Source organism: Mytilus galloprovincialis, chromosome 1 (assembly GCF_965363235.1).
Source record: "Mytilus galloprovincialis chromosome 1, xbMytGall1.hap1.1, whole genome shotgun sequence".
Taxonomy (NCBI): domain Eukaryota; kingdom Metazoa; phylum Mollusca; class Bivalvia; order Mytilida; family Mytilidae; genus Mytilus; species Mytilus galloprovincialis.
The window spans coordinates 58,953,023-58,963,344 of record NC_134838.1 but is presented as its reverse complement, the minus strand read 5'-3'; positions in this window follow the sequence as shown (position 1 = coordinate 58,963,344).

Below are 10,322 nucleotides of genomic sequence, written 5' to 3'. Positions count from 1 at the left end.
TAATGTTTAATTCTTTTTTGGGGGGAATGACTTTCAGGGTTGTTGGGTGTGCCCCCATAGATTTGAATCTGAAGGAATTAATCTTATTCACTTAGTTCTTGCATGCTGATAATTTATTTGAATGTTTTTCATTTTTATCATTTATGATTCCCTTTTTCATTTGCATTCCATGATGATTTTAGTTTGTAAATAACTAGTTTATATATGGCACACTCAGGACTAGACAAATTGCTTTGCTTTCAGTAAAATTTATGAGTTTATTGGTCCACCATGAATCCAAATTAAACACTAGAATTGGTTACAATGGAATAAGTAGTAATATTGCCGATTTTTTATGCATTTACAACCACATATTAATTTGAAAGATAAGCAGGATAAGTGGAAGAGAAAAACAACCTGTTCCATGATAATTTTTCAGGTACTGATTTTGACACAGATAAAAATCTTTACAATACAAACGAACATAATTCCAACTGAATCTACATATAAGATGCTTATAAATGTCTGAGATAAATGTGGTCACAGTACAAGCTCCAATATCTAAGTCTTCTTCAAAAAAGTAATTTCTGTTTTACTTCAGGCATGCCGATGATGTGTTCCATCAAATTTTTAGATTGAAGTATAGAAAATTTGGCACTGAGACATATAATTCATAAGTTTTAACACTGAAAGCAAGGAATTCTTTTAATTGAATTGTGAATCATAGACTAGCACTAGTGCCCAATAATCAATAATGTAAATTTTTAGTATTATTTTAAACTGCAGTGTGTATAAAGCAAACCAAAAGTGATTGGGATTTTTTCCATGATTGTTTTTAATGAATATGGTCTTATTTACGTATGTAAAATTGAAATGAGTGTATGGTACATGCATTGTTCGTTATTATTCTTTATTAGTGTGATCCAAGAGAGACAACCCAAAATAAAAATTGTGATTATTTATAATGTTTTACAATTTGTGTTGCAGTATTTATTTATTAGCTTAATTAAAACAAAAGTCGCAATGAATACTTGATATTGTAACTTTCAATTTCTCTTTTTCTGAATGCCCAGTTTTTATTTATATAATAGTTTTCTTTGCTGGAATGTATTTATGATTAAATTTTTTCATTGTCTTCAAAATTTGAAGTTCCAATCCTAATTCATATTAATTTCATAATATTGTAAAATTATTAACATTATAACTTATCATTCATCTTATGATATCGGTAACCTAGGGGAACTAAATCCCATATTAAGTATTTAAATGTTTGTATATTAGTTTAGACATATATCTCCTAACCCTGTATATTCTGACAGCAACTACAGCCCTCCTTGTGGCCTTGGATAGCTAGGGATATTTTAAACTTTTAGTGTGTATTTGGACTTAATTAAAAAGAAAACAAATTAAAACAAAATCTTATATTGTAGGTGTTAAAATAAATTTCATGAAAATATATGGATGTGTCTACATTATCTGTAAATAGAGAAACATGTAATAATGTAGGACGACAGCAGGTATCCTTTGACAACAATAACGTTAGGAGAATATTTAGATATAGTGCCTTCTATGTTGTAGTGTTGTTGTAATATTTATTAAATGGTATAAATCCAGTGTACACTTTGTAAAAAATTTGTCAAATATTTGTGTACACTGCCAATCATCTGTTTATGAGATGCATCATAGTGCTCTGCTTTGAATGTGTGTGGATTTATTTTTTTTAACTTTTCCATGGCAAAACAAGATTTCCAGGACTTGATATTAAAATGAAAGTTCAAGTTATTATAATGAAGTTTCATTTTAATGCCATTTTTCAAAAGATGAAAGCATTGATTGAATATGAAAAAAAATAAAAAATATTGTAAATAGAATTTAAAACAGTTTTACCAAGTTTAAGTCAGCTTCTTTAGGAAGCTAAAATGCATGATCAATCCGATCTATTATCTCAATTTCCAAACTATTTTTTTTTTAATTTAAATGCACTTTTTGTGAAGCTGATTCATTTTTATTCATACATTTCAGAAAGAATTAAGAAGAATGAAATGTATATCCAGTAATAATCATATTAATGGATATTTTTTCATATCTTGTTTTTGTTCTCATACCAGCGATACATTTGTAATGTTTCACTTAAATTCTTACCATGAAATTGAAATTCTTGATATGTGTTTTTTACAATGATGACATTGTTAGTAATAAAGTAAATGGTGCTCCATGTCGGAATCTGATATTTAGGATAAGAAGAAATGTGTCATTAAGCAATAAAAATACAAGTATTTTATTACCGTGGTTTCTTTTTAAGAAACTTTCTTTTGATATGTAATTTTAAAAAAAGCAAGATTTATATTTGATTGATGTATGTTTTAAAACATGGAGAATCACAAGAATGTAAATATAAACTATTTATCAGAGGTGTTTTACTTTCTGTGATTTCTCAACGGTGAAACAAGAAGATGTAAAAAAACTAAAGGTAAAAAAGAAAGGGTTTATATTATATCTCCTTGTTTTATATTTTATTTTTGGTAAAACAAGTAAAACATGGGGCTTTTTCTGTAAGATTTTAAACAAATAGCGAAATTGGGTAAATTTTTCAAATTTTTGCATATATATTAAAACAGGGTAACATTTTAATCATTCATAGTCTGTTGCACTATTGTACCAAAAATATTAAGACAGTACAAAAGGGGTACTTTAGAATCCTTTATTATCTATAAAGTTTTGGCCTCAATTATCCAACCCCTTATTATGATCCTGTACTTATAAGAACATTGAATTAATACCTAATTTGAAACTGTCATTTGTACAAAGTTGCTTGGATTAGATTTTAATTTATAAAAAGTCAATTGAATAACAGCTGTTTTTTTTGTAAAACATCTGTTGCTGTCTGTCTGATTTTTTTAAATAGACCAGTAACATATTGAAATCTAATAATCATAATCAATTCTAAAATTAATAAGTTTGAAAAACGTTATAAATAGAAGTTAGAGCTGTTACGTAATATAACAAGCAACTGTGCAATAAGATTATCATCATTTAACCATTGATAATTAGTGTGCAACTGTGTATCTTATATATATATGTGTATAATTGATTTATGTTATGTTCAGCTCAATTTGTATTTTTTGAATTTAATATACAAATATTAATAAAATGATTGAAGTTGTATGCTTAATGGTTTTGATGTTTTTCTTCGAAAATTAGTAACACATTATAATTCTGAGAATCAATTATTCGATCTTATATCGACCTCTAACTGACTTTCTCATCACTTTCTCTCAACAATATGGCAAATATTTGCCACACTTTTCCTTTGATCGAGTTACTCTGTGTCTTCGTTAATCTTCTTGATTAGTCCTTCTGTTTAAATGTACCTTAGATATAGAATGGTCTTGGTGAACCCTGCTGAATATAGAGTCCCATTTTGTTCACGGCTTGTTGGTCAAGGTATGTTTTTTGTCTTGAATCTCCTCTTGAAAAAAGGAAATGTGCACTTTAAGAAATTGTATAAGGGAACGACATTTTAACTTCAAAGGGGTTATCATTCTGATCCCCAATTTGGCAATGACATAAAAAATTCTGAATCAAGATTTTCCCCAAATTTTGAAAACATATTTTGATTGATTGCGTCGAAAAAATAAAAAAAAAACCCATCTGGTTGCGATATACGTGAAATCACATTTCGGACTAAAATAAAAAAACCAAACATATCCCCCTTGAAGTAAAATGGTTACTTCCTAAATCATGTCGGGGACTGCATGGTCATAGTTTAACAGCGGAGTGGACGGTATCAATTCCATTCGCCCGAACCGCTTTTCTGGATTTAGATGATCAGTTCGTTCAACGCCTAATATTGTATTTAGCCTTCTATATAAGAAACAGAGGATGAATCAGAAAAAATAGACAAAAAGGACCGATAATATAAGTAAATAGAATGAAATTCAAAACAGTGTGGCTGTGGCCATTGATTGACACATTAAATTCATTCATTGACTGGGTCAATTTAGGTGAACGTTTGTCTGTAACGACCACTGTTCACGACGTACCTACGATAAACATTTAAACTGTGGGGTCACCAAAGGTTTCTTAACGCCTTTAATTATAAAATAATTCGAAAAATCAATCAGGAATAACCTTTATGTTTTGATTTATATAATTGATATAAATCAAAACATCGTGTTATTTCTGATTAATTTTTCGAATTACTTTATTAAGGTGTTGAGAACCTTTGGTGACCCAATAGTTTAAGTGTCTTTAAAAAGTACATAGTGAGCAGTGGTCTTTACATACAAACGTTCACCTAAATTGTCCCAGTCAATGAATGAATTTAATGTGTCAATCAATGGCCACAGCCACACTGTTTTGAATTTCATTCTAAATCTACGGTCAACTTTGCCTGAAGGCCGCAGTTATAACCTTAGTAAGTTTCTTGATAATTTTCAAATACATAAACAGACAATTTGAGAATGGTTTGCTTTTAATCACATAAGCACACAAGTACAGACTATATATATATATACTGAGCCGTTTGTATTTCATATAACAGGGAAAAGATTTGACACTACAATGATTTTGGTCATGCAAACGAATACGCTCATTAATCATTCAACAATAATTTTGGTCATGTAAACGAAAACTCATCGAACATTCAACAATGATTTTGGTCGTGTAAACGAAAACACTCATCGAACATTCAACAAAGATTTTGTTCATGTAAACGAATACGCTCATTAAACATTCAACAATGATTTTTTTTCATGTGAACGAAAACGCTCATCGAACATTTAACAATTATTTTGTTCATCATGTAAACATAAACGCACATCCAACATTCAACAATGGTTTTGTTCATGTAAACGAATATGCTCACTAAACATTCAACAATAATTATGTTCATGTAAACGAAAACGCTCATCGAACATTCAACAATTGTTTTGTTCATGTTAACGTAAACGCTCATCAAACATTCAACAATGCCTTTGTTCATGTAAATGAAAACCGCCTCATCAAACATTCAACAATAATTTTGTTCGTGTAAACGAAAACGCTCATCAAACATTCAACAAAGATTTTGGTCATGTAAACGAAAACGTTCATCAACATAGGTTCCAGGAGGACAACTTATCCTGTTGACGCATGCGTCTCCGTTTACGCACCTGGCTGATACTCTGTTATTTATTAATTCCTTAAAATCTGATACATTTCTAAAATATAAAATTTGCTGGAGTAGGCTTTGAGAACCGAAAGCATAATCAACTACACTGCATCTGTTAGGTTTGAAACATGTAAATTTACCGGTGCTATCACCACACATACGCCCATTCAAGATACGTAACTGATTATACCTATAAAAAGTTTTTCCCTCTGGAATCTGTTATTAAATCTTTATTGACCCTTTCCTCTGTGAAACAGTCTATATCATAATTTTCATCAAATAAAGGAACATTGGAGGTGCTGTCACCATCAATATAGTCTTTTTCTGACCCAATTCTGTCACCATCAATATAGTCTTTTTCTGACCCAGTTCTGGCATTAAGATCCCCTACTAACAGGATGTCCCCCATAGACCCATAACTATCAGTTATATCCTTTTCTATTATCTCCAATAGGTCTGTTTGGCTTTCGGGAGCATAGTATATCAAGCACAGATACTGTATATATCTTTGTTTAAATTGAAAAATTATCTCTTCAATTGTAGCCATTGGTATTCTGAGGTCAAGTTATTCGAAACATTTATACCTTTACGAATTTCTTTGCGTACGAGAATCCCTAGACCACAAAAATATCTGTTATTTTTAGATTTTAGTCTGCAGAATGGGTAGAACAAAGAGTTATCAAATTTCTAATGATGTTCATATCCAACATGAGTTTCAGTTAATAGTACTAAATCATTTTCTGCTAATTCTGATAAAAAATTCTTATCATTCGACTTATCATGATGTTCTGACAGCAATCCCCCAACATTGCAGCTACATATATTTAGGCTAGTTTTCATATTGTATCTTATAATAATGTATATATGTATTAGTATATTAATGTGTACACACTACACTAGCCTTTAAAAAAAAATCTCATATCTGTATTTGGTTGTACAATATATTTGAATAGGTATTATTTCTATATTTAGCCGTACAAAAAAATAATGAATAATTCACTCGATATGTTATATAAAAAAATGATAATAAAAAAAGTTTATTGAAATAAGGATTATTTAGCTGATATAATATTCAAAATAACAACACAGCTCAGTACGCTTTGTTTAAAAAGAAGATATTAATGAGTTTTGTATTATAGGTAGTTTTGACAGTCTATCAGTATCTTCTAGGTCCACGTCGACAGCCACGTCGGCCGCCCCTACCTCCTCTACCTCTATAGGGTCGCCCTCTTCCATATCCAGTTCTATCCTGTGTACTACGTGGAGGCAAATTAAGATCAATTAAGGGCGTTATCGATACAGTCACGAATATTTGAAGCTAGTACAGCGGTTGTTTCTTATGATGGTCAAATGATCTGTGTACTTTTTGGTGAAAATAAGATTAAAACTTTTTGAGTTACGGCACTTTGTAACTAAAACAGGGGTGTGTTTTTTTCACATGTCGCACCGTATCTCAAAAACAATTCTTGATTATGGCTTAAAACTTTAAACACTTCTTAGTTATATCAATCTTAATATCTGTATACTTTTTGGTGATGATTCAAAACTTTATTTTTTAGTTATTGAGTATTTTGTAAAAAAGGGGAGGGTTTTTTGACATGTCGCACCATATCTCAAAAACAATTTATGATTATTGCTTAAAACTTTACATATGTCTTTGTTATATTAATCTAAAGATCTGTATACTTTTTGGTGATGATTCAAAATTTCATTTGTGAGTAATTGAGTATTTTGTAAAAAAGGGGGAGGTTTTTTTTTACATGTTGTGCCGTATCTCAAAAACAATTGATGATTATTGCTTAAAACTTTACACACTTCTTTGTTATATTAATCTAAAGATCTACATATACTTTTTGGTGATGATTCAAAACTTTATTTTGAAGTTATTGAGTATTTTGTTAAACAGGGGAGGGTTTTTTTACATCATGTCGCGCCGTATCTCAAAAATAATTTATGATTATTGCTTAAAACTTTACACACTTCTTTGTACTTTTTGGTTTGATTCAAAGTTTTATTTTAGTGATATTTAGTTTTTTGTAAAAAAAAAAAACAGGGTTGGGGGTTTCACATGTCCCGCCGTGTCTCAAAACAATATATGGTTATTGCTTAAAACTTTCTCAGAAACTATTTATGATTATTTATGATTATTGCATAAAACTTCCACATAAGACGTCGGGCGTATCATGCGCTCATGGCGCAGCTGTTTATTATAATTGTTACAATATTGTTGACATAACTCATAAACATGAATTTGACTATTTCGATTCTGAGATGTTAATCTACAGCCAGATCAGAGCCATACATATAAAAAAGGCATAACAATATATCTATTATTAACAGGCAAATATTCTTAATGTCTTAAATAAAACAATATCTATACTATATTGATAGTTTTCGCAGTTCCAAACATTTATTAATATAAATAGCAGCATTTTTCAATACCTCTAGGTTTTCTTAAATAAAAAGCCAATTAAATTTGGCACTTGTGCTTAACTTTTCAAAATTTTTACAACTTATTGAAATATCATAAAATTCTTTTCTTAAAGAGTTATAAAGGGACACTGACATTTAAAATGTTCTTCGTCTTCAACTATATCTAAGGTGCATTTTTTACATAATCTTTGGGATATAGGTTTTAGTATATCTATCTCTATCTACTTTTAGGGGATGTGCACTTATTTTGATCTTGCACTATAAGTTTTATCATTAAGTGCATGTGATAGGGTCGACAGATTCTACAAAAGCAAACCCAAAAACGGTGAACGACTAAATTTAACACAAACTAGTCATGCAAAATATTCGCGCAGTACCTTTTTTGGAGAAAATACGACCAAAGAGAGACAACCAAAATACTTAACGTTTTGACAAACGTCTGCAAAGAAAAAAAAATCGAAGTTTAGGATTTATAAAGCGACGGCCTGATTTACAAATTTCATGTACATAAAACACTTGTAATGATAATAATAACCCCCCCCCCCCCCCCAAAAAAAAAAAAAAAAACCAAAAAAAAAACCATCCAAACAAACAAACATACATACAAAGACATACAATAAAAAAGCTAACTCAACAAAAAGTTAGATTCTAAAACGAGGAACATTCCAACTCTAAGCAAGATAATGACGATACTTTTTTTGCATACTAGTATAAACAAACGGTTATTAGTGGCAAAGAATACAATCAAAATGTGACAAAGAAAATTAATAACATTTCAATTGAGAATATATCGAGTTCTAATCACAGTTTAAAAGGTAACCACTAGGTTTTAGCATTTCTTGTTGATTTTACATCGAACTTGAAATAAAGTATACAACATATACAGTTAAATGTGTCTCATATTTTAGACTTGCATCTATAGATATTGTCAAAGATTGTCAGCTTTCAAATTGTGAACTTTCCATTTCTATTTAGCAACTTTTCAACAACACCTGCATGCATATGGAGTATGTATCTCGCAGTTGCTACGCTATTCTAGAACTTGCATTTCGAATCCATATTTCATTTTTAGAGGGTTGCTGTTTATAAGGAAGCTATTAAACCAGAAGTTTCAAGTGGTGAAGTAAAATATCTTTCCGAAAATTTTACGGACACTATTTAGAATTAGGATTCGAACTATTCAGTCTTTCCTTTATCGTGTTTTGTAAATCGTTGTTTGTCTTTCAATCGTTTTTGTTTAGTGTTGTTTGCCATTCCTTTGTCAAGTTGTTTTCGATTGAATGAGTTTGAAAGTCATTTAGTTTCTATCGCATCTCTTTTCATGACGTTCAAAGCGTCCAGTGTTTTATTTTCTTTCAAGAGACACAGTTTTCACAGTCTATCCTTTCAAGGCTTTCAATTTTATAAAAGCGACTCAAATTCTAGGTTATAGAAGTAAATCTGAGACAAAGACGATAGAGAATGTAATGAGAATCCACAAGCTTAAGAACTTAAAGAAAGTTCTGGAACCGGTAAACAGATCTTAAACTACACTGAATTGAAATAAAAATAACATATTTCTGGTATACAAAATAATTACGGTTCAAGCGGATTAGTCCGAGATTACTCTGACGTCCAACGGCTGTTTTGCCAGACAATATGGAAAAATAAAGATTGGCAGGTAGGTGAAACTTACATAAATGAAGAGATAAATGAAAAATGAACAGATTGATGCCGATTTATATAGTCCAAGGCCCTCAATCGGCACCTGAAGCGACGAAGCAGTGCATCTATTTTGGGTGGGCAAATATCCACTTTTTGATATGGGACGAGCTCTGACGTCCCACGGCCCCAGCTTGTCTGGCAAAACAGCCGTCGGACGTCAGAGTAATCTCGGACTAAAGCGGATATACTTGGGTAGGACTGCTACGAATGATTCCAACAACCAATAAAGGTAGGCGTGTTAAACATCGTTGTGTTGGGCTTTTTTTTTTTTTTTTTTTTTTTTTAAATTTATGGCATAACAAGTTTTAAAGGGGTTGACAACCGAGAAATCGAAATGATCTAAAGGAATTATCGCTACCGAGTGATTTTTTTTAAAAAATGCGCGTTAAACTTCAACTTAAACGGTACATGGTGTTATATTTTAGCTGAGACTACTATAACAGTAGTAGTTATAGTAGACTAGTCTCAGATTTTAGGTATGACCAATGATTTGTATAGTAAGCTACTATACAAATCCTTGGTATGACAGGTATAGGCATATATAGGATTTTTTTGGAGACAACTTGAGTCACTGACTGTCAGTCCAAGGCCGTCGGTAAAAAAAAAGGGGGGGGGGGTTGTCGGGTGCGATCGCGCCACACCCTCTTTTAAAAACAAATATACATATAATAATAATTTTCAGGCACAAATGAGCACTTCTTCCACAACCCGTGATAATGAGTGATCATGAGTCCGTTTAGCGTAGCCGTTGTGCTCAAAACAAGTGCCTGTGGTTGTGCTTGAATTAATGTACATGTACAGTTTAACCTGAGACTTAGGTTTAACAGAAAAAGATGAAATGAAAAAAGAAAATAAGTAGATAAAAAAAGTCGAAAAACACAACATAGAAAAATAAACGGAGCCTGTAAACGAGGATTTCAGTGGCGGATCCAGAAATTTTCATAAGTGGGGGCCCACTGACTGACCTAAGAGGGGGCCCGCTCCAGTCACGCTTCAATGATTCTTTATATAAGCAACCAAATTTTTTCCCAAAAAGGGGGGACCCGGACCCCCT